At 36.4% G+C, this 7901-nt stretch overlaps 1 protein-coding gene across 1 annotated transcript in view; it reads left to right on the plus strand.

Annotated features, from left to right (window-relative positions):
* Positions 1 to 5516: 5516 nt before the first annotated feature.
* LOC106059246 (cAMP-specific 3',5'-cyclic phosphodiesterase 4C-like) overlaps positions 5517 to 7901 on the plus strand; it is a 295596-nt gene continuing 293211 nt past the window's right edge. The window contains exon 1 of the mRNA XM_056029187.1: positions 5517 to 5533. The gene's annotated coding sequence lies outside the window, so the exon portion shown is untranslated. The remainder of the gene's footprint in view (positions 5534 to 7901) is intronic.

Below are 7901 nucleotides of genomic sequence, written 5' to 3' on the forward strand. Positions count from 1 at the left end.
CTACATAGATTATATGACGTACTGGGAACCTAGCTACATAGATTATATGACGTACTGAGAACCTAGCTACATAGATTATTTGACGTACTGGGAACCTAGCTATATAGATTATTTGACGTACTGGGAACCTAGCTACATAGATTATATAACGTACTGGAAACCTAGCTACATAGATTTTTTGACGTACTATAAACATAGCTACATAGATTATTTGACGTACTGGGAACCTAGCCACATAAATTATATGACGTACTGGGAACCTAGCTACATAGATTATATGACGTACTGGAAACCTAGCTACATAGATTTTTTGACGTACTATAAACATAGCTACATAGATTATTTGACGTACTGGGAACCTAGCCACATAAATTATATGACGTACTGGGAACCTAGCTACATAGATTATATGACGTACTGGAAACCTAGCTACATAGATTATATGACGTACTGGGAACCTAGCTATATAGATTATTTGACGTACTGGAAACCTAGCCACATAGATTATATGACGTACTGGAAACCTAGCTACATAGATTATATGACGTACTAGAAACCTAGCTACATAGATTATATGACGTACTGGAAACCTAGCTACATAGATTATATGACGTACTAGAAACCTAGCCATATAGATTATATGACGTACTTGAAACCTAGCTACATAGATTATATGACGTACTGGAAACCTAGCCACATAGATTATATGACGTACTGGAAACCTAGCCACATAGATTATATGACGTACTGGAAACCTAGCCACATAGATTATATGACGTACTGGGAACCTAGCTACATAGATTATATGACGTACTGGAAACCTAGCTACATAGATTATATGACGTTCTATGAACCTAGCTACATAGATTATTTGACGTACTGGGAACCTAGCTACATAGATTATATGACGTACTGGGAACCTAGCTACATAGATTATATGACGTACTGGGAACCTAGCTACATAGATTATTTGACGACATACTGGGAACCTAGCCACATAGATTATATGACGTACTGGAAACCTAGCTACATAGATTATTTGACGTACTGGGAACCTAGCCACATAAATTATATGACGTACTGGGAACCTAGCTACATAGATTATATGACGTACTGGAAACCTAGCTACATAGATTATATGACGTACTGGGAACCTAGCCACATAAATTATATGACTTACTGGAAACCTAGCCACATAGATTATATGACGTACTGGAAACCTAGCTACATAGATTATATGACGTACTGGGAACCTAGCCACATAAATTATATGACGTACTGGAAACCTAGCCACATAGATTATATGACGTACTGAAAACCTAGCTACATAGATTATATGACGTACTAGAAACCTAGCTACATAGATTATATGACGTACTGGAAACCTAGCTACATAGATTATATGACGTACTAGAAACCTAGCCATATAGATTATATGACGTACTTGAAACCTAGCTACATAGATTATATGACGTACTGGAAACCTAGCTACATAGATTATATGACGTTCTGAGAACCTAGCTACATAGATTATTTGACGTACTGGGAACCTAGCTACATAGATTATATGACGTACTGGGAACCTAGCTACATAGATTATATGACGTACTGGGAACCTAGCTACATAGATTATTTGACGACATACTGGGAACCTAGCCACATAGATTATATGACGTACTGGAAACCTAGCTACATAGATTATTTGACGTACTGGGAACCTAGCCACATAAATTATATGACGTACTGGGAACCTAGCTACATAGATTATATGACGTACTGGGAACCTAGCCACATAGATTATATGACGTACTGGGAACCTAGCCACATAAATTATATGACGTACTGGAAACCTAGCCACATAGATTATATGACGTACTGGAAACCTAGCTACATAGATTATATGACGTACTGGGAACCTAGCTACATAGATTATATGACGTACTGGAAACCTAACTACATAGATTATATGACGTACTGGAAACCTAGCCACATAAATTATATGACTTACTGGAAACCTAGCCACATAGATTATATGACGTACTGGAAACCTAGCTACATAGATTATATGACGTACTGGGAACCTAGCCACATAAATTATATGACGTACTGGAAACCTAGCCACATAGATTATATGACGTACTGAAAACCTAGCTACATAGATTATATGACGTACTAGAAACCTAGCTACATAGATTATATGACGTACTGGAAATCTAGCTACATAGATTATATGACGTACTAGAAACCTAGCCATATAGATTATATGACGTACGTGAAACCTAGCTACATAGATTATATGACGTACTGGGAACCTAGCCACATAAATTATATGACGTACTGGAAACCTAGCCACATAGATTATATGACGTACTGGAAACCTAGCTACATAGATTATATGACGTACTGGGAAACTAGCTACATAGATTATATGACGTACTGGAAACCTAGCTACATAGATTATATGACGTTCTGAGAACCTAGCTACATAGATTATTTGACGTACTGGGAACCTAGCTACATAGATTATATGACGTACTGGGAACCTAGCTACATAGATTATATGACGTACTGGGAACCTAGCTACATAGATTATTTGACGACATACTGGGAACCTAGCCACATAGATTATATGACGTACTGGAAACCTAGCTACATAGATTATTTGACGTACTGGGAACCTAGCCACATAAATTATATGACGTACTGGGAACCTAGCTACATAGATTATATGACGTACTGGAAACCTAGCTACATAGATTATATGACGTACTGGGAACCTAGCCACATAAATTATATGACGTACTGGAAACCTAGCCACATAGATTATATGACATACTGGAAACCTAGCTACATAGATTATATGACGTACTGAGAACCTAGCTACATAGATTATATGACGTACTGGAAACCTAACTACATAGATTATATGACGTACTGGAAACCTAGCCACATAGATTATTTGACGTACTGGGAACCTAGCTACATAGATTATATGACGTACTGGAAACCTAGCTACATAGATTATATGACGTACTGGGAACCTAGCTACATAGATTATATGACGTACTGAGAACCTAGCTCCATAGATTATATGACGTACTAGAAACCTAGCTACATAGATTATATGACGTACTGGAAATCTAGCTACATAGATTATATGACGTACTAGAAAACTAGCCATATAGATTATATGACGTACGTGAAACCTAGCTACATAGATTATATGACGTACTGGGAACCTAGCCACATAAATTATATGACGTACTGGAAACCTAGCCACATAGATTATATGACGTACTGGAAACCTAGCTACATAGATTATATGACGTACTGGGAAACTAGCTACATAGATTATATGACGTACTGGAAACCTAGCTACATAGATTATATGACGTTCTGAGAACCTAGCTACATAGATTATTTGACGTACTGGGAACCTAGCTACATAGATTATATGACGTACTGGGAACCTAGCTACATAGATTATATGACGTACTGGGAACCTAGCTACATAGATTATTTGACGACATACTGGGAACCTAGCCACATAGATTATATGACGTACTGGAAACCTAGCTACATAGATTATTTGACGTACTGGGAACCTAGCCACATAAATTATATGACGTACTGGGAACCTAGCTACATAGATTATATGACGTACTGGAAACCTAGCTACATAGATTATATGACGTACTGGGAACCTAGCCACATAAATTATATGACGTACTGGAAACCTAGCCACATAGATTATATGACGTACTGGAAACCTAGCTACATAGATTATATGACGTACTGGGAACCTAGCTACATAGATTATATGACGTACTGGAAACCTAACTACATAGATTATATGACGTACTGGAAACCTAGCCACATAGATTATTTGACGTACTGGGAACCTAGCTACATAGATTATATGACGTACTGGAAACCTAGCTACATAGATTATATGACGTACTGGGAACCTAGCTACATAGATTATATGACGTACTGAGAACCTAGCTACATAGATTATATGACGTACTGGAAACCTAGCTACATAGATTATATGACGTACTGGGAACCTAGCCACATAAATTATATGACGTACTGGAAACCTAGCCACATAGATTATATGACCTACTGAAAACCTAGCTACATAGATTATATGACGTACTAGAAACCTAGCTAAATAGATTATATGACGTACTGGAAATCTAGCTACATAGATTATATGACGTACTAGAAACCTAGCCATATAGATTATATGACGTACGTGAAACCTAGCTACATAGATTATATGACGTACTGGGAACCTAGCCACATTAATTATATGACGTACTGGAAACCTAGCCACATAGATTATATGACGTACTGGAAACCTAGCTACATAGATTATATGACGTACTGGGAAACTAGCTACATAGATTATATGACGTACTGGAAACCTAGCTACATAGATTATATGACGTTCTGAGAACCTAGCTACATAGATTATTTGACGTACTGGGAACCTAGCTACATAGATTATATGACGTACTGGGAACCTAGCTACATAGATTATATGACGTACTGGAAACCTAGCTACATAGATTATTTGACGACATACTGGGAACCTAGCCACATAGATTATATGACGTACTGGAAACCTAGCTACATAGATTATTTGACGTACTGGGAACCTAGCCACATAAATTATATGACGTACTGGGAACCTAGCTACATAGATTATATGACGTACTGGAAACCTAGCTACATAGATTATATGACGTACTGGGAACCTAGCCACATAAATTATATGACGTACTGGAAACCTAGCCACATAGATTATATGACGTACTGGAAACCTAGCTACATAGATTATATGACGTACTGGGAACCTAGCTACATAGATTATATGACGTACTGGAAACCTAACTACATAGATTATATGACGTACTGGAAACCTAGCCACATAGATTATTTGACGTACTGGAAACCTAGCTACATAGATTATATGACGTACTGGAAACCTAGCTACATAGATTATATGACGTACTGGGAACCTAGCTACATAGATTATATGACGTACTGAGAACCTAGCTACATAGATTATTTGACTTACTGGGAACCTAGCTACATAGATTATTTGACGACATACTGAGAACCTAGCTACATAGATTATATGACGTACTGAGAACCTAGCTACATAGATTATATAACGTACTGGGAACCTAGCTACATAGATTTGTCTTTGTTTTATTTTATATTTAGTACAAACCTTGCTCTAGGTCAAGGTTAAAGTTAATGTAGGCCAGGCCTCTTGATGTCACAATAATTTAACCTTCTCCTATACTGACCTATACAGATGTAAACACACAGTCTAATTATAACTACTATGTATGGGCTTCTAGTAAATGCTGGTAATTATTAAGTAATTAAATAAAGCACTTTTACTTTTACACTCTTTTCAGTAGCTATCCTGCTGACATTATCAATCGGCTTTTTCCTGGAGATATGCGTAAGTCTAAAAGAATGGCTATTCGATATTCACCAACCCATATATCAGAAGGTGACTTTTAGTTACATTTTGCAAAGCATATAGTCACTCTGTCTGTCTGTCTGTCTGGTACACATTTTGAACACGTTTTTATTCTCCCAGATCCATTCTTGGATGAAGTTGAAACTGTACACAGTTATTGATTGTGTACCTAACAAACGTGAATCAATAAAACAAAAATTAACCAATAAGTCAATTACTGGCTATTCATTATTTTGTCTGATACCTTAAAGATAAATTAATCTCTCAGAATAAGAGATATCGTTAAACATGTGGGGTTTTGTCCCACTATATAAGCATTCACGTTATTTATCCCACATTCATTCACGTCATTTATCCCACATTCATTCACGTCATTTATCCCACATTCATTCACGTCATTTATCCCACATTCATTCACGTCATTTATCCCACATTCATTCACGTCATTTATCCCACATTCATTCACGTCATTTATCCCACATTCATTCACGTCATTTATCCCACATTCATTCACGTCATTTATCCCACATTCATTCATGTCATTTATCCCACATTCATTCACGTCATTTATCCCACATTCATTCACGTCATTTATCCCACATTCATTCACGTCATTTATCCCACATTCATTCACGGATCACGTTGAAAATTTACACCATTATTTATTCTACTGGACAAAACATGAATCAATTTGAGAAAATAATCAATCAGTGAATTCATTTTTGGTAATTTAACTACTTTGTTTCATATAAAAAAAAGGAAATAATTCTATATTATTGAGATAAATCTATATGTCCGTTCGCACAATTATTCATTGACATAGACATGAACCAATAAAAAAAATTAACCAATTGGATAATTAATTACTGGTTTTTAACTTTATTTGTGTGCAATAGCAACAACGGAAACTAAAAGGTTCAGTATTCACAGTTATGACTAAATTTGTTGGGTTTAGTCCCCTTAAATAATTGTTAACGCGATCTCTCCCTCACGCATTCTCCGATCAAGTTGATACTTTAAACAATTATTTATTGTACCCAACAAAACATGTATCAATAAAAAAACAACAACCAAAAAAAAAAAATAAAAAATTAATCAATTAATTATTGATAATTAATTAATTTGTTTAATATCGAATAAGGGAAATTACTTGTACATTATTCATTGGTAGATATAGTGTTATGGACGGAGTTCTTCCCCTTTAGATAAGCATTTTTTTTTAAAAAGGATTTTTCATATTTTACTTGTTTTTTGAGATAAAATCTTTATTTTGAAGACTGTGTCGGATCACTTAAAAGTTGTGCACTCTAGCTACAGAAACAATGCTCTTTTTCGCATTTTTCTTATGAAATTCTATTATATTTTTTTTAATTTAAGACTTATTTGACAATTTGGTTCAATGTTTTTTTTTTATTTCTCTGAAATCGTCATGTACGTCCTAACCCACTGAGAGCAGCGAAGAAAGAGAGAGAGAGAGAGAGAGAGAGAGAGAGAGAGACGCATCCCTCAGTTTATGAGCATAGATTTCAATACATCCCAGCATAGACACCTGGTTACAGATACTAGTTCAATAAGTATATCTTTAACTTGGAAACTTTAGGGTTCTTATGTTGACTCATTTGTAATTTAGTGTTAAGTTACAAAATGTACTGCCTTTAGGTTACAGAATGTACTGCCTTTAGGTTACAGAATGTATTGTCTCTAAGTTACAGAACTCGGTATCTTTAAGTTGCATAATATGCTCTCTAAGTTACTCCAATCCAGACAATGAGATAAGGGCCTACACTAAATAGACCATAGTCTGTAAGGTTGGTGTTCTTCAGCTTAACGACTACTTGTCGACTAATAGGACAAGATATATTATATACATATACTAGTCGACCCACGCGTAGCATACCCCGCTATTTTGCATGGCCGGCCTTAGGGCACTGCAACCTATGCGATCGCAGTGGGCCCCGCACTTTCATAGGCCCCACGCTAATCCTAAGTGTAAACTAATAAATTAAACCATTTTATAACTTATAACCTAATCTGCTAATCTTACTGACTTACATAATCCCGCGCCGTTCGGCGCATTGGGTGGCAAGTTGTTTCCACAAAAATCTGTCACTGGTAATGTCTGAAGCCTCTTCCCACCTGCTCTGAGGACCTACATGAATGTGTGGCGCCAAGTTGTACTAGGATGTCTTCACAACTCTTATTATGTGTAATTCATTTTGTCGGAGAACATGTCCCGCAAACCTCAAGCGACGCTCTGTCACAACCTTACTAAGGGGTCGACTCCAAGTTCGGCATATGATTTCCTTCATTGAAACACGATCTCTATAGCTGACTCCTACAACCTGTCTGCCATCTTTGTTGAGCCACATTTAGATCTTATCTTTTTCAGTTTCGGCAG

Source organism: Biomphalaria glabrata, chromosome 5 (assembly GCF_947242115.1).
Source record: "Biomphalaria glabrata chromosome 5, xgBioGlab47.1, whole genome shotgun sequence".
In the NCBI taxonomy this organism is placed as follows: domain Eukaryota; kingdom Metazoa; phylum Mollusca; class Gastropoda; family Planorbidae; genus Biomphalaria; species Biomphalaria glabrata.